Consider the following 18,954-nt stretch of genomic DNA (forward strand, 5'->3'; position numbering starts at 1 on the left):
GTTAGAGAGGTAAAAAATACAGGGAGCACGAAGTCCTGAGGAAGATAAAAGCGGAGGTTGTTTTTAAAAAAACAGTGGGTCAGGTCTTATTCTCACCTTGTCTTCTAATGAAAGGGTCACAAGGAAGGAGATCCCCAATTTATCCTAGCATGCGCCCTAAGCCGATAGCAACTATGAAGAAGACCTTTAGTGTTGATGCTTTCAAAGAAACTGACTGCAGAGTCTCAAATTGGTCCTCTTGAAAAATATTAAGCAGAGGCAAATCTCAAGAACCAGCCGTTTCAAAATGAAGCTCTTGAGGTGACCAGCAGCATGGGTATCACAGGACTAAATACTGTCACCAGATGGTTGCCCATTGACTAAGAATGGTAGGTATGGCAAGCCCTCAAAGAAAACCATCCCTCAAGAATTCCAAGGTTTGGAGGGCGTGGCTTGGCCAGCGAACATGGCGGTCGTGTAGAGCCGGACCTCCGACCAGCCTTCAACAATCCTACCGCAATATCCTGGCCCCGGTCATCTGTTGCAGTTCCCTGCGACGCTGTGTGTATCCTGGTTCCGGAGCAATCGGGGGACTGCGTCTGGGCGCACGGAATCCGCTCCTGGGGCGGAGAGAAGATTCGGTGGGAGACCGCGTGACAGGCGTTCCGACGCGGCCTACTCTGGGCCTCGTTCCGGCGCACACCGACTGGCAAGGAGGGCCGCGCCGAGGGCTGGAGAGGCTCCGGCCGCACTACACTTTGGAGATACTGGGGCAGTACTCCCCGATCGGCGACGCGGCAGGAGACGGGGCCGTGGTGCATCTGTGGCAGACATCGGCGACGAGAACTGCCGGAGAGAGCGGCCGCCATCTTGGCTTGGGAAGAGGTCGGCGCTGCATCGCGGAGCCCGCTTCTGCCATGAGGGTGGCCGCCCCGAGCACATAGGCTGTGGCCCGGGTCCAGGTCAGTCCTGGTCCGGCGGAGTGCCGTGCGGGGTGGTTGCTGGGCAGCTTTGCATATCGGGGGTCGGGTCGGGCCCCGGGCTCCTCATCACTCGGGGCGCCACCCCATCTGGTCCTTGAGGCCCTGGCCCCGTGGGGAGTGGAGCAGTGTCCAGCGGTGAGAGGGGCTAATGCAGGCCTATCGGGGGCCGGATCGGTCCCCGGTGAACACTACTGGGGGAGCGGCCCGTGCAGTGGCCTCCTTGCCGGCGATGCATCGTGAGGCTGTGGCTACCAGCAGGATATGTTTGGGAGCTGGCCGGGAGCGGCGCTACTATCTACAGTCGGAGACAAGGGCTTGCAGGCCGGCACCATCCCCCAACTGACGGGCAGCTAGAGGTGAGCGACTGTGCCGGGCAGTGTCGGTGGAGATATCGGTGAGGGCGTAGGCCGGAAAGGGGCCTCCCTCCCCGAAGACATCATGACGCGGGGAACGCAAGGCAAACAGGGTCCCATAGACAAATTTACCGAAGCTGCTGGCGCTAAAGGAGCGCAGGTTCAGGTGCCCGATAATGCTGCGCTCATGGCTGCGATCACGCAGTCCAGAGATGTCCTGGATGCTAAAAACGGGGCGGTGGGCTCGGATGTTATGCTCCTCCGGCAGGACTTGCGCAATGCCGTGGAACGCATAACAGGCGCCGAAACGTGCAGATCTGCTGTCGAAGACGACGTGACTACCCTAAAAAAGAGGGTCGTTGCCCTGGAAAGAACACAGAAAGACCTGGTCTCGAGGGCTGAGGATGCAGAGGGCCGTGCCAGACGCAGCAACCTTCGCCTTTTAGGCTTTCCGGAGGACTGCGAGAAGGGCCATGCGGAGCATTTCCTGACGCAATGGCTGGAGGGTTGGATGCCCGCCGACACTCTGTCCCGCTGCTTTGTGGTGGAAAGGGCTCATCGGGCGCTGACACAGAAACCCCCTCCGGTAGAGCGCCCTCGTCTGATGATTGCAAAATTACTGAACTATGCCGACGGGGATGCCATTCTGAAACAGGCGAGGCTAAAGGGCAAACTGACATTTGAAAACTCCAACATCCTTATTTTCCCGGATTACACAAAGCTGGTCCAACAACAGAGACAGTCGTTTACTGCCGCCAAGGTTCGCCTCCGGGGCTTAAAATTGCCATATGCTCTGCTTCATCCAGCAAGGTTGCGGGTCGTCTTTCAGTCCCGCACCTTCTTCTTTGACACACCGGAAGACGTCTTTCGCTGGACGGATGAAACTGTCAAGGTGCGCGTCAACACGATGGGGGCGGAGAATCAGACTCCTCGGCCGGGGGCCCTTCTTGTAGGGGTCCCAAGAAGCAGCGAAAGCGCCGTGGCAGATCCCGCTCGAGTCGTGACTCGCGGTCATGATCTAAGACACGTCCAGACAAGGGCCCGCAGGAGGCTCAGGAGAATGTGTCCTGAAAGTAGGAGGAACTGACATTTGCTTCAAACTTTGCTTGCTTGACCGGGGCTTCTGGCTTGGCTGGATGCCACGCTTGCTCAGGGTGTAGGAAGGGACGACAGCCTAGTTCTATATGGGCTGTGACTTGGGGATACATTGGAGGAGGTGCTCCTGTGCTCCCTGTTGGGGCCGAGACCACGCTCCGACCACGACAGGTGCTTCCATGTTTGGGAGGTGCGGGGTGGGGGGAGGGGTGGGGAAGTTGAAGGGGTTTGTGACTGTTTTGGTTCAAGGGAGGGGGCTTGCGCGCAATTTGCTGCTTTCGTCCTATGTTGGAAATTGCCACTTCTGCAGGCCTGACACTACTCATAGTTCTTTCTACAAATGTTGTCGGATAGTGGAGGATCACAGCTAGGTCCCTGCGGGACACGCCTGTTGAGTTGGAATGTGAGAGGGATGCTGGACACGGTGAAGAGGGGAGCAGTATTCGCCTGGGCTAAGAAGAGGGGCACTGATATCCTGTTGCAAGAAACCCACCTGCTAGGCACCAAGGCGCTCTGCTTGCAGCGTAATGGTTTCACACATGCCTTCCATTCGGGCTTCACGAGGGGGTCACGGGAGTGGCCATTCTTATACACCGTAGGGTCCCCTTTAGTCTCAGACGCACATGGGTAGATGCACAGGGCAGGTATGTGTTTGTGCAAGGGGAGATTGGGGGTGAGGTGGTGATCATTGGAAGTGTGTATGCACCGCCCCCCCCCTGCAATGGGCTCTGGTGGAGAAGTTGATATCTCTTTGGGTCGATATGACCACTGCCCTGTCTGTGGTGGGGGGAGGACTGGAACGACTTCATGAATGTTTCATGTGACAGGTGGCTGAGCACTGCTGGCGCTGGTGGGGACGAGGTGAGGGGAGAGCAGGCAACCAGGTTGAGGGCAATGGCCACAGGATTGGACTGGGTTGACTCCTGGAGATACAAACACGGGGCGCGCAGGGAATTCACATACTATTCCTCGGCCCGAGACTCGTTCTCGAGGCTGGACTACATTTTTGTTCCGCGGGTAATGGCCAATAAGATCCTGTCAGCTGAGATACTACCACGGGCACTGTCCGATCACTCCCCGGTCTATGTTGTTCTGGACACGGGCCGCGCTAGGCAGCCGTTCAGGTGGCGTATGTCGCCTTGGCAACTAATGCAGGGCCCTTACCGTGCTCACATCACTCGCGAACTTGCGTACTATCTGTCCACGAACGAGGGCACGGTGGAGTCCCCGGCGGTGCTGTGGGAAGCCATGAAGCCCACGCTGCGGGGAATCAATATCTCGTGGTGCGCGGCAGCTCGGAGGGAAAAGCGTAGGGACCTTGTGCGGCGTGAGGCAGAATTAGAGGATCTAGAGCTCAGAGGTCGGGGAGAGGACGGCGGACAGGCGCGGCGCCAGTTAGTGCTGGAACAACAACAATACACTTCAGTGTTGCTGGACGAAGCCCGACAAGCCTGGCTCGCTACCCGTAGCCGCATATATCAGTGGGGCGATAAATCGTGCAAGATGCTACACCGCTTATGTCAGGGCATCGTGCATGCCCAGCCGTTGCCCCAGATAGTCGCCCCGGATGGGGAGCCGCTCTTAGAGCCTGCTGTGATAGCTGGTAGCTTTGCCTTGTACTATGAGACCCTATATGCTCCCCGGGAGTGCTTGGAGGCGGAGATGGGCCGCGCTAGGCATTACCGCAGAATGAGATGGAGACCAATGAAAACCCCTAGCCAATTGAGAAGGTTTTAACCACCACTGTAGTTTTATTGACTAATTTTGGGAGACTGGAACCATTTTGCCATGGTTTTTCAAGAATGGGTCTGAGTGAGTCAGCAGATGGTTTACAAGAGAATAGAGGTGTAGGCATGCCCAAGAGACAAGAAGGAAGGTAGCAGCCATGATTCTGTTGGCACCGAAGAAGAATTGACATCAGTTCTTTTTTTACCTCATGCTTGGTGATGAAAATCAAAACCCAGATCTGTTCTGAACAAGATTTCTATGAAGAGCAGGCTTTGTACTGGTACAAGGTGCCATTTTTGTTCGAGGGAAACCCATTCTTTGTCCGGGTCTCCAAAATCAGTTGAACTGCTTCTCCGTGGAGAAAGAAGCAAACATTGACCATTCTTCAGATGAGGCAAAGCATGTAATTACCCACCAGCGGAGTGAGTACTTTTTTTTTAACACTCTTTGAGCTGAGGTCAGACCGAATGGAAGTACCCTGAATTAGAGATGTAATCCTACAGCACAGAAGTTTGGGTACCTTTGGAACTCCTGGTTGATGGGAATTTGCACATAAACCTCTAGAAGATCTATTGACACTCGAAACATTCCTGAAGACACTCTAGGAATAACCATCTTAAATCTGTGGTACAGGATGCATGTGTTCATTTTCTTTAAGTCCAGTGCCGGGCGAAAATCCCACCCCTCATCAGGGTAGCTTGAATTCACTGGCACAGCGAGCAAGGGACCCACGTCTGGGCATAACCTTGGAAAAACTGGTCACAGGATACTTGTCCAGGGAGGGCCTTATCTGGCCATTCGGGCTTGACTGTTCCCATGAGGAGCAGGGTCATGACTCATTTGCAGATGGCTGGGCCCAAACTGGGGTGGCACAGTAAGCAAAAGAACAATGGATGCCACCCAGATCTCTTCAAAGTAGAAGCCAAGCCCCTTGGTCGCCGCCCCCACCCCCACACCCCTCCCCGCCGGCCTTTTGTTATGCCACTGGAATGTGGGTAGAAGGGGACTTCGGATCCTATTATAACCTGTAGTATTTCCACTCTTATTCCAGGTTTGAAGGATGTTAAAAAGGAAGTCAGTAATTGCTTTCTCCCCAGCATGCAACATTTGGTGAAAAAGTGTTTGGTTTTTTTCCGACTGGTGACCACAATGTTTAATTTGTTTTTATTAAGAACAAGAGCAGGGCACGTAAAAGGCATACAAGTACATACATTGCTTACGATCGGCATTGTATACAACAGTGTCAATACCTAATTTTAGATCACACACATAAAGATGCAATTGCAAAGACCAGACTCGTGGGAACGTTGGCCCAGAATTGGACCTCCTCGAACTCCCTTCTCCCTTATTCAGAATCCTCCTCCCCATCCGACAAAGGTGGATCACACAAAAAACCCTGTATTTATTCAAAGATCCCCAGATTTTGCCCCATTTCCGGAGACAACCCCTGTTCAGGTACACCACTGGCTCCGCCAACATTGCTACATCAAGATCCCTACACCAATCAGTAATCACAGGTACCACCCTTGACCCCCAATATTTTGCTATGTTCCGTTTGGCATACATTGTCCCCAGTGTCACCCAGTCCTGAGCCTGATGGGAGAGATCGTTGGGTTCCCAAATATTCTTGTCCGAACTCATAAAGCAGGGATTGTTTTCCTGACCGAAACTTGGTTACACGATTCGTCTAGCCCTGACTGCTATAGCAATCGTGACAGGACATGGTGTACTTCGACAGGATAGGGCTAATAAGATAGAGGGGGCCATTGTTAGACTTTAGAGGCACGTTCAGAGGCCCAATTTCCATGCTGGATTCCCCCTACCGTGAGGCTACTTTGAACTTAATGCTGTGAGTTCGTTTGTGGGTTTGTTTCATACATACCTCCAGGGCACAGACTGAATGTTATACAATCTTTAGGCCCCTTATTGCAACCTCTACTGCACAAAGGTAATTTGACTATTTTAGAAGACATTAACTGCCACCTGGAAATGGCTGAGACACCGTCACCCTCATAATACACTGATCAAGTTTGCCTTCTCAAAGATAGTGGATTTTCCAACACCTAGAGTGGGCATATGCTCAATGTGATATATACTAACCATGATTTGATAAAATGGACTGCTCCTTTCCCTGTAACCTGTTCGGACCATTTTGCCTTATCTTTTCATTTCCAGCCGAGATCGCCCTTAAAGAAAGCTAGCTTGTGCCCATGCCCTAGCTGAATCCTCTCGAACTTAGAGCAAAGTCTGTCAAGAGAGTTGCACCTTATGGCTAGAAGAGAATCCGCATTCCACAAGGACACCAAACTTGCGGCTGTTGACTTTAATGGCTGGTTTAGTACAACCCTTGATAGGACTGCACCAGTTCACTTGGTGAAACTAACTGGGTGCATCTATATGCTCCTTGATGCTCAAGTAGTTTGAGAGTTCTTAAGCAGAAATGCAGAAGGATTGAATAGAAATGGCAGTAACACTACTTTGACGCTGATGAAATTACTTATAGAGAAGCTGTACTTGAATTTCAAACAGCAATTGTTATGGACAAATCAAGCTACTTTACACACAAACTGAAAGCTTTAAACACCCCATCAAAGATCTCTTTGCAGTTAATAATAAATAGTCCTCACCGAGAGGGAGCTCCACTAATATACAAATTTGTACAGTATGTGCAATCTGCTGGTAAATTTGTTGCAAAAGAAAATCATCATCTATTGAGATTTCTAAATCGACATACTGCCAGAGTCGGGTAGTGAGTCTCACAGTTTAAACGCAGTCTTGAATAATTTCTTTTTTTTACTCTCACAGAAACGTGGCTGGGCGATAACTCTCTACCTGATATTATTGCCTCTCTTCCTATTGATTATGATGCAATTTGGCATAATCTTGCCGACAATGCCCGTGGGGGCTGGGTAGCTATTCTTTTTAAAAAACACTTGAAAGCTACTAAACTAATGGCCGAAACAATTGAGTTAGTGGACATACTCGGGGTGAAGATTTCACTGAGAAACACCTGTCTGGTCATCCTTACAGTCTACCGCCCACCAAAATCTACTACATTGTTTATTGACCCCAATTATTTCAGACATCTGTACACGTTATCAAAAGGTCCTTATAACTGGAGATTTTAATGTCCATTGGGACAACTCATGTAAAGACGGGGCAACGCGACTGTTGGAAAATACTATGACCCCACTTGGACTTAAACAATTAGTAGAGACACCCACACATATCAAAGGTCACACGCTGGATCTTATCTGGACCGCTGACCCGGCTGTAGTACTAACAGACATTATACCCTGCATATGGTCAGATCACTACATGATAAATTGTGACATCCCAGTTGATGGCCTTTTGCCTCAACCTCCACCCCTTAAATCCAAAAAAGTTAGACAATGGAAGAAAATTGACTCAGAAACTCTGTTGGACACTCTTCTTAAAAACTCAGTCTCACGATGCGCATGGGGACCTTGATCAGGAATACTTTTATCTTATGCACAATCTTGGCCAGGCTATTGACCAAATAGGACCTGAAAGAAATCAAAAGATAAATAGAACGGTAAAGGGAGCCCCATGGTTCAATTCCTCCTTGAGGGAACACAAAATTAAATTACGCCTGTTAGAGAGACGTTGGAGGAAATCAAACGACCCCGTTGATAAAGATCACTATAAATAGTTTCTTAAATTGTACAAAACCTATATCCAATCAACTAAAGCGGAGTACTATGAAACCCGAATTAAGAACGCGGACAATGTTCAAAAAGAAACCTTTAAGATCTTATCAGAGTTGAGTAAGAAAGTAGAAAGATCAGAATCTCCCATTGATTGTAATACCTTCCAACACTACTTCCTTGACAAAGAACAAACTATTCTGACTGACATTAAGAACTCCTCTAGCAATTACCCTCGTCTCCCACATCCCCTACCCCCTCCGCCAATATACACCATCTCTAAATTTCCCCCGATTGATTCTATGGTCTTAGGACAGCTCATGAATCGAACAAAATCCGGCTCCCCTGCAGATCCTTGTCCTCCCAGTATCTTTCGTATGGCACTTTCTGCCTTTGGAAGTCATTTGGTCTCCCTACTAAACAAATCACTAGATTCCGGCCAGCTTCCATCCAGCTTTAACACCTTGGGTGCTATGGGTTTTCCCGCTGGATGCTGGATCCTGGATCCTTTGAAATCCCATTGTTCATGACAAAGCCAGCTCGTCATTAGCACAGGGCAGGTAACACCCATGACGAGCTGGCTTTGTCATCAGCACTGAAGGGGTTAAAGAAGCTCGAGTTAGGCCCCTAATAAAGAAGCCGGGGGCTGATCCCATCAACCTAAAAAACTATAGGCATATATCTCAGCTTCCTTTCTTGTCCAAGATTTTGGAACAACATGTTCTGATGTCTTTGTCATCATTCTTGGAGTCACACCATCTTCTCCACGAACGTCAAACAGGTTTTCGGGCGCATCACAGCACCGAATTGGTGATGCTTTTGGTGCTTGATGAGCTCAGAGGTATGGCTGACAGTAAAAAAAACGAGTGCCCTGATATTATTAGATCTGTCAGCGGCATTCGATAATGTCAGCGATACCCTGCTCTTGGACAGATTGGCAGCGTTTGGGATAAAAGATGTAGCCTACAAATGGCTTAAATCCTTTTTTTCTGAAAGATCTCAGAGGATTTAATTGGAGGATTGTACATCAAACCTGGGTACCCTGAAGTGTGGAGTCCCCCAGGGATCTGCCCTGTCCCCACTTATTTTTAATCTTTACCTGCAGCCTCTAATTAACTCTTTAGTAAGCATGGGCTGTAAAACCTTTAACTATGCGGATGACACTCAGTTGTTACTCAGCATCATTAACACTGCATCCGCACAGATCCATGCTCAAAAAATACTTAGCCATACGGTGACTTGGATGACAGCAAAGTCGCTGAAGATCAATCCCGAAAAAACAAAGGTCCTGGTGGTTTCATCTGAAGCGTCTCCTTGGGGTGATTTGTTTTGGCCGCAAGATCTTGGCCCGACCACTAAACCCTGCGCCAACGTTAAAAGCCTTGGCATTAAGATCGACCATGAGCTGTCAATGGTCAGCCAGATCTCCTCAGTGGTTGGGACCTGTACTAACTTACTTAGACAGCTACGTAAGTTAGTCCCTTTGCTTTCCCCTTCCACGCTCAGGACAATTGTCTCAGCTACAATCATCTCGAGACTTGACTACGGGAATGCCCTGTATTTGGGTCTCCCCCAAACACTGATAAATAGACTGCAAGTAGTCCTGAACGATGCAGCTAGGCTGATCTTTCGGCTACCTAGCCGCACTCATGCATCGCCATTGTTATGTAAGCTACATTGGCTCCCCATAAAACAACGGGTGGAGTTTAAAAGTTTGTGCATTGCCCATAAGGCAATCTATGGTCAAGCACCGGCTTACATTAAAGAACGCCTTGGAGTCTATAGACCGACACGATCACTAAGGTCTTCAAACACTCGACTGCTGCCCTGCCCTCGCTATAAACTAGCTACGAAGGGTGGTAGATCTTTCTCGGTGGTTGTCACACAGGTTTAGAACAAACTTCCTGAATTCCTTCGTAAAGAATCTAACTTGTTGCAGTTCAGGAAATCCTTAAAAACATTCCTGTTTAGAGCAGCTTTAAGCTCTACTTAGTGGTATAGCTCTATGCATCTGTTTCTTTGTTAGCTTAGCTTCCTTCTGTCAAAAAGCACCTTGAGACCTGTAGGTGATTTGGCGCTATACAAGCTGTAGTTAACAATAACAAGAAGCGCAAGTGTCTGCCAAGGCCTTTGACCAGGCCCTCATACCATCACGAAGAGGCTTACGTCAATGTGTAATTTAGCACTAGAGACTGGCACTTTTCCCATGGTAATTCCTCTTCTTAAGGAATCTACTTCTGATCTTGCAGTTTGGCCTATTTCTTTATTGCAACTACCAGCAAAAATCATAAAGTATTATAGCAGGAGCTATTGCAAGTCATGAAGTGCCACAATCTTCTCGACTACTCCCAAGCAGGCTTCAGGAAAGGCAACAGCACGTAGTCTGTTCTCATGTCAGTTCAGTTACTGATGACATTAGAAGCCTTCTACATCATGGAGTTTCTGTGCCATTGCTATTAGCTCGGTCAACAGCGTTTGACACAGTGGGCCACTCCATCCTAGTGGCTGACTTTCCAAGATTGGCTTTCATGATAAGGCGCGTAAGCTCCTCAAGTCATTTTTGACAGGGAGATTACAAATCATGACATATAAATATTCTGTGCCACATTTACGAGGTTTTGGCGCAGGGCAGTGCCGCAAGGAATCCTGCTGCACTGCATCATAAGAAAAGGGAAGGAATGCGCCTTATCCATGAGATACAGCGCATTCCTGCCCTTTTCCCCTGTGCTGGCACACAATTGGCTGCCATGCGCCGACGTAGGCCCCACTTGCGCTATAGTGCAAGGGTGTCTGCGTTGTAGGGGTGATTGTTTTTGTACTGGAAGGTGGACTTTCCTGCACAAAAACAATCATGATAGGTGTTTTCCTATTTCTATGTGTGCTGTAGAATATATAGAAAGAAGAAAAAAAATATGGGTATTTCTCCTTGTTGCGGCTCCCTAATGCCACCCCTGGGTTGGCTTTACAATCCGTTGAATTCCCAGGTTTATGATTCCTCGTAAATCTGGGAATGCTTCAGATTACATGTGAGCTGTGTGGAACACCCCTTTCACGCAGTGTTCTGCATGAAAGGTGCACCTATTTACTAGGACAGGACAAGCCACGCAAAGTGGCTTTGCATGGCCTTGTAAACATGTTGCAGCACATTGCGCTACTGCACTATCAAAAAAGTGGTGGTGGTGCAAAAGTGCTGCTAGGAGCCTCATAAATGAGATCTAACCCCTTTTCTCTACCTTGTGACGTCCCACAGGGGTCGTACCGTAGCCCCACACTTTTTAATCTTTATATGTATCCGATGGCTGATTAAGTGCAATTTCAGGTTTTCTCAGTTTCATCGTAAGCTGAAAATACTCAACTTGTGATCAACATATTAAATGACGCCTTGGCTGTGGTAGCAACATTCCAGAAATGTATCTGTGTGGTAGGGACCTGGATGAGGGCAAATTCCTGCAACTAAATGGGGAGAAGACAGACGTCTTGATGTTTTTTAAGTATTCTAATACCTGGACTAATCTATGGTGACCCTCTAAATTAGGAACTCTGCCTACGCCAGTAGATTTGGTGCGCATTCTAAGTGTAGTTCTCAATACCAAATCTCTCTTTTGCTACACGTCAACCAAGTGGCGGCAGCCTGTTTTTATATTATTAGGAAAATAAGTAAAGTATGCCCTTTTATTCCACTCTCAGTCCACAGAACGGTTATCCAAGCACCAATAGCCCCGTGCTTGGATTGCTGCAACTCCCTGTACCTAGGGGTGAATCAGGCACTGTCTATCAAATTGCAGACTGCTCAAAATGCAGTGGCAAGATTGATTCTGGGGATTCCTGGACATCAGTAAGTCTCGGCTCATTTTGTAGCATGCTGCACATGTAGTCTCCATTTCGGATTTAACGCCTTAGTTTGACAACTTTCTTGGAGTGCCCTTTGCCACACTGTCTGCTAATGTATGAATGTGTATCTCTGATAGGCACTGATGCCCTGTAGTCTATACAGTTAGTTCAAGAGTCATACATGAAGAACACAATGCCATTGTTTGCCTTTATTTGTGCTAGTTAGGAGACACTTCATTTTAGCTAGACAAAACCAAATGCTTGTCTGCCACAGTTTGATAGGAACAGTACTTTAGTATCTAAAAACCTTCCGTGCTAGAGCTCTTTGAGAGGAGCATTTAGATTCTGGGATGATTACTGAACCACTGCGTACTGTAACTGAGATGCAGCCCTGCTTACGCCACCTCCATTCTGCTAAGGAAGATAACCTGTGCATTGCTTCCAGATTCCAGACACATAAGACCAAGGTATGAGGGTTAGGCTATCACAGTTGAGCTTGCAGAGGTTACTCCCGCTAGGCTCTCTTTAGTTTAGTATTAGATACAGATAGGAGTAATCAAACATTAGCAACAATTAACATGGGTGAATTGTTCATATTGTTAACCATTCTAATAATGCTGATTACAGTAACATGCAATAAATGTTAGAAAATGCATTGGTGTATCTTTCTTGTGTTTACCTATGGTATGCTAGAGTGACCAAACGAAAAGGTTAGATCTCTTTCCACAGATTCCTTGCAAATCAGAGTATCTTGTTCGAAGTTGCCAACAACATCTGTTACTCTGGTTGGTTTAGGGGCTGGATGTGGTACAGTGAGCTAGCTGAAATCCACCAAAACTCACTGATGGTATATGTGGACTGAGTCCCTATATTGTGAAAGTTGTGTTAGTCTAATACACAGTTCTGCTATATTTGTAGGTACCGTATAACAATTTGAAGGACCTGCATTGGTTGCCTGTCCGTAAACGGTACATGTTTAAGCCTGTTTGTGTAAGGCATACAGGGCTTTACATGAGACCAAGCTAGACTATGTGAAGGCTAGGTTCAGATGGATGTACCAAGGAGAGCTCTAAGATCTTTGTGAAAGAAAGATGTGGTGGTTCCAAGACTCAGACGGAGTAGCTGGGGAGGATGATCTTTCGGAATTCTCTTGCCTATGAAAATAAAGCCATTGATAATAATTTTCATTTTAGAAAGCTTATTAAAATCTGGCTATTTCACCTTTAACGTTGAGAGAGTCGCTCCTTGCTATCAGAGAGGTTTTTCAAAGCACCAAGATGCTTGTAAATTAAAAGTTCCTTTTAGAAATGTCATGCATTCAAGCTTGACTTATCGGTGGTGCCAAGAGCCCGAAGCTTACATCGTACATATGTTCTGGAACTGCCCCATGGCTAAAGACCTCTGGCGTGCAGTCACGAACACACTAGCTGATAAAACAGAAGCGACCTCAACACCATGACGAGTTATTTTAATTTGTTACATGCTTGAATCAGCCCCAAAGGGGTATCTCGGCATGAGACCAAGATGACTGGCAGTTGCAAAAAGTACTCTTAAAATAGGTGAGTCTTTAGCACTTTTCTGAAGTGGGAGTGATTTTCACAGATGTGTAGTTGTAATGGCAGTTTATTCCAGAGGTGAGGGGCAAGGAACAAGAATGATCTGCAGCCTGCCCTGGCTTTTCTGAACCTAGGGACTTTAAGCCAGGCCTTGTTACAAGATCTTAAAAGTCTCAAATGAGTGTAAAACAAAAGTTTAGAGGTTCAGTATATGGGCCCTTGTCCATATAGGGCATTGTGGTTTAAACCGAGGATCTTAAAAATAATTATCTTTCTCACTGGTAGCCAGTGCAGGGATTGAAGAGGGCAGTTGCCATGCCAGGAGGGAGGTTACATACAAGATGTGTGGTGGTGTTCTGAACTACCTGAAGTTTAGAGAGTAGCTTCACATTTATGGGGGCCAACACTGAATTGCCATAATCCAGATGGCTGATACCCAGTTGATGGACAAGTGTTTTCCTTAAGGAGAATGCTAGTGAAGGAAAAACTCTTCTCAGCAAACGCAACATAAAGCAAAAACCTGTAATGGCCGAGGTGTGTTCTGTCATAGAAAGGGCTTGGTCCAGGCGGACTCCCAGGTTTTTAACAGTAATTTGGGTAAAAGGGCAGAACCCAGTTCTGGTGGCCATCAGTCAGGAGCCAAAAGTAGTTTGGCTTGTCCGAAAAACATAATTTCAGTTTTTGTGGAGTGAAGTTGAAGTCTGTTTTCCGACATCCAGGTTGCTAGTGGCATCTTGGGACTATTCAGACGCGGGAAAGCAGGAAGCACTGCAAACCGTTTTATAGACCTGGCAATGCTGATGGTTCGTAAGTTAATTGCCGTGTACTGGAAGGCTAACACACTGCCTAGTTTGGGACAGAGCGTGCAGTGAAACGTAGGAGGGACAGGGCCTAGACGGTGGTGCTGCAGCAGGAGGAGGCACGAGCACTGCTTAAGACACCCATAGCAGTGGACTGGGAAAGCTTGTTATGGGCCTTACAGGCACCCCAGGAGCAGCTCCCTGCGCAAGAGTGAGGCACTTATCTGCTGGTAAAGGGTGCTGCTCTGCAGAGTACCCCTTCCCTCCCTACACGTTAGCTTACTCTAGAGACTGGAGGTGAAATGTACAAGGGTGAGGGGATACAAGGTTGCGCCTCCCGGGAGCTGCAATTTCCTGAAAATTGGGGTGGGCATGCGAGGTGGGTGTGCTATGGGACTCGAGGGACCACTTCCTCATCTTGAGTTCCTCTTGAATAAGACTGCTATTGTTATGGCTTGTTTATTATGTTCTAGTCTTATAATTCAATGAACCTGTATCTCATGATAGACATGGTGAAGCATAACATATGTGCAGTAATTCTGGTGGGATCATGATGCCGCGATATGTGCAGATGGTGAGCGTGACTGCTTTGTACACTGCATTAACAATACTATAAAGCCTAGTTAATATGGTTCAACTATTCATTCATTCAAGCCTTTTATGAGATTGTTGATATAGAGCTCGGTTAATAAAAGGAGGAATGTGTCATCTACAAAGATGGTACAGGTATTCTGGAGTTGCAGAGTCTGGGGTTATCCAGATTCAAATTCTCTAGGTGTGAGCCAACATTATTCACAAATAAAGAAAAGAACAAAAGGGCTCGGATGTACTCTTAGTTCACACCTGTAAGAATTGGGAAACTCAGAGGTCTTCTCCGTTTAACCAATATCAAACCGCGCTGATGCACCAATATGTCATTCTTGTAGGGCTCGTATCAAAGAATAACGTAATCACTGATCCAATGCAAGCTATAATTGATCTCTGTTAATCAGAGCAAAAGCTGATTGAAGGTCACTAAATGTTAGATACAGCCCATTTGTCTTATATTTTGCAAGCAAATTAGGTATAGACACATGACCTGGCCAATTGTACCAATACTCTTCCTGAAGTCAGCTTGACAATTAGCAAGAATATTGCCTGTATCAATGTTATCTTGTATACAATTTAAGAAAACTCATCAATAGATATTGCCCGCCCCATCCAATAATGATATGGAGCAATAGATGTATTAGCTTGTATTCCCTTCTTGTGTATCAGAGCAATTGTCGCTGTGTGTCATGACATAGGGATATTACCAGTTCTCAGGCCTTAATTATAACGTTTAGTGAGGACTGGAGCCCAGAGTGTTAGCCCTAGTAGTTCTATACAAAACTGTACCAAGTCCGGGCCGGGATCTTTCTTTGATTGCGGCCTTCAAATTACATTTTCTACCTAGGCATTTGTAGTGTCTAAGCAGTCATTCACAGTTGGCTGTTCTTCCATATTTGGGTTTTGCGTAGGGTTAACTTCGACTGAGATCGAACGTAAAGCTTCATAAAGTGCCTAACGCACTCCTGTGGCCCGCTACATGAACCCTTATTATTTTTTTGTCCATTTTAGCCCCACGAGATAAGTGATCAGAATCTTCTAGAGTTTTTCTCTGTGGCACCTTGTCTTGTATTTTACCAGATCTTTTGCTGCATTCCAGCTTTTTATCCCTCTCGTATCAGATTTATGAAGTGTCGAATTAATCTCACAAAAACGGTCTCTGACTGTCTAGACTCATATTTCCTTTCAAGGCACACGTCCGCTCCTTCTGCCTGGTCCAACATTCTTTACCATACCAGTTACCATTTAGGTTGCCATCATAGACAAAGTGAATAATTTTAGTGGTTGTCAAGAAGGGAGATACATTAGAAATAATTTGCTCATTAAGTGTTATCATCCTTATCTCATCAGCCCCTTCAAGTACTATTAACAATTCTAACAACCTAAGGTAAATTAAGTTCAATGTACTGGGGACAAAAGGCCCTTCTACCTGACTGCAGGACTGGTTTTTTTTAAATATCGTCTTCATTACAAACATGAAATGTAATTTTTTTTTTTACCATTAATAAGAGGATTCTAGTCACTATCGGTTCGAGCAATTAACCTCACCATTGTTCTGGCTTCGACATGTATCAAAATATAATTGAGAGATTAGCTTTTTATTCCTCTATACGTAGTTTTCTCAGGGACATCTGATGCAATGCAATCGTTGAGGTGCTCCAGCCCACAAATCAAACACAAAAGGTGATGGGAAGCATGGTTGCAATAAGTCAAACCACTGATAATCACTTGGGGTAGCATTCCAACCCATTGTTCTTTTGTTCACAAGACTTCCATTTAGATCCTACATTTGCAAATCAGTCTGACCCTACTCCAGTAGGAACTGTCCAGCCTAAACTGCCAGGCCAGGTCCTTCCTTAACAACAACTCAAGTAATCCATGGCCAGTTTTGCCCTGATTGGGGCTCTTCAGGTGGGTGCAACTTGGCTTCTGTGGCACATTGAGAATGGGACACATGTCTGGGCATACTCTTGGCCACTTAGGGTATTGCATCAACACACAAAAGGTGATGGGTTGCATTCCAACCCATCATTCTTTTGCCCACTATTTCACCTCAGTTTGGACCCAGCCATATGCAAATCAGTCTTGACCCTGCTCAAATAGGAACATCCCAGCCTGAAGTGCCAGGTCAGGTCCTTCCTGAATGGGAACCTAAGGTTGGTTTCCCCCTGGTTATGGCTATTTAGCTTGGTTCCAGTGGTTCCATACAGAGTAAAGTTCTTTCTCTGGGCAATCACAAGAAATGCTTCTCCAGCCTTATTCAATAGTCTATTGACCGTGTTTGTGGGTTGTAAGCAACTGTTTGGCAGTGGGATTTAACGTAACAGTCGGGGGAGTAGAGAAAGAAGCTTGCACTCTTCCAACAGAAAAGACCTGTTGTTTATCCGATGGGGTTTGGTTTATAGCAGCAGGCTCAATGGGCTTATCATCATCACCTCATGTAGCGGGTGAAATCGGACCCTGGGCACTCCCATTCTAGTTGTCTGCCTATGCTTCCTTCTGTTGTAAGTGTTAGTGGTTTGCCCAAGTATAGTTTTTTTTTGCATGCAAGGGAATATAGGCTACATAACTGTTGTGACAGCACAAGGAGAAGCAGTGCCTTATAAGACTGGCAAATTTCTATAGGTCACACTCAGAATCTAACAGAGAATCATTTTCTTCCTATTCTTTAAATAAGTGTCTTAGTGAATATACTATATAATTTGTGCTATTGCTTGTTTTGTTTCTCTTGAATTTCCTGCTCCTTTTAGCTTTCTAAAAAGACCTCTGTGTTTCTTTCATATGTATTGCATGGGTACTGGAATCCAATACCTCACACATCATCACAGATGTTGACTTCCCAGCATTAAGATAACATATTGACAGTGAAATGTCTTGCTAGTTCTTCATTTGTATTGGTCTCAGTTGCAATATGTGAGGTTACTGCCATTACATGGTTTCTGGTAGATATACTCCATCCTTTTGCATCCTTACTTCAATTTTAGAATTGGATCCCTCATTGGACTTCCCCCAATATGCTTAGACGCAATCTTTCAGTCATCATAGAAGTATGATTTATGCTCAGTACAAATCTCTAAAGTAAAGCAAGCCTCAAGGTCAACATCCTCTCCAAAGCTTGCATTGAGTTAGATATAACATAGTCACTATTAGGATTATGAGCACAAACTAGATCATACATTAATAGAGTGGCAGCTAGTCCTAATCTAGGGCAGAGCCACTTTAGAGCCCACTCTTAGTCTTTTATTGAATTTGTCGCACCTCTTCCTCTCCCGGTGTCCCATTCCTCTCTCACGTTCTGTTGGCCCCTGCCAGTGCCTCTGTTCCAATTGTTGCCTCTGCCTCATGGGGGTCTCCATCCACCCTGTCCTAAAAAAGGGTTCGGTGGGTATGCTGGACCGTATGATTATTGATATCCGTAAGATCCACTGGGACCTGCCTGCTCAGAATCCTCCCCGGAGCTGTAAGATGAGTCAGAGAACGTCGTAAAATTCAGTCTCCCCATAAAACCACCACGTCCCGATTGGTAAATCGACCTTGTGGGTCTTGGCGGTAGTATTCTTCTTGTAGGTAGGGGTACGTTTTTTTCTTGTCGTAGAGTCGCAAATCGCGAGCAAGCTTCTCTAGTTTCTTCTTGATGGTAGTCGTTTCAAGGTCTTGGAGTGTCGCCACCAATTTGGTCAGGGCTTCCTTGGAGTTGGTAAGTGTTGAATCTCCGGTAATTTCAGCTTTCAAATCGGCTATCTGTTTGGTCAGGGCTGAAACTTGCTCTGCCGCCGTCTCGATTCACAACACCATCCAATGTCTTGAACAGTTGTTAGCGACAAAGCTGAACCCTTCCCTGAACTTCGGGATATCCACAAATATCGCTGGTTCTACTTTCACTTGCAAGCCAACGGGAATGATATTAGATTGTAGGCACTGCGCTAAAAAATGACCATGTAGTTTTGTTCTGATCAACATCCTCTCAAGGCGCTCTAATTTGTTAATTTTGTCATTGAGTGTAAAATCAATAGCCGGTATATTGGGGGATAGGAAATTGTTTGCTGGATCGTGGAGAAGTTGTTGAATATAGTCCTAAGTGTAAGTCAGAATGTCTTTGTCTACCATTTTCCTATAGCTAAAAAGAGCCAAAATATTTACAAAATTATATAAAGGATATGAACCTCGCAGAATAACTTACCAAAGCGGATTTCCTGAAAATAAGGTAAATCGTTGCCAACGCAAACGAATGTTGTACCTCTCTTAGTGTAATAGAATGTAACCCTAACTAAGTCCTCTTGCGTCCCTAGATAGTTTACGAGGTGATTTGGGACACGCCTGATGCCACCCTACTTGCGACTTCGGCAAGGTAACCCTTGTTTGTTGATATATCC

This window comes from Lissotriton vulgaris, chromosome 3_1 (genome assembly GCF_964263255.1).
Source record: "Lissotriton vulgaris chromosome 3_1, aLisVul1.2, whole genome shotgun sequence".
Taxonomy (NCBI): domain Eukaryota; kingdom Metazoa; phylum Chordata; class Amphibia; order Caudata; family Salamandridae; genus Lissotriton; species Lissotriton vulgaris.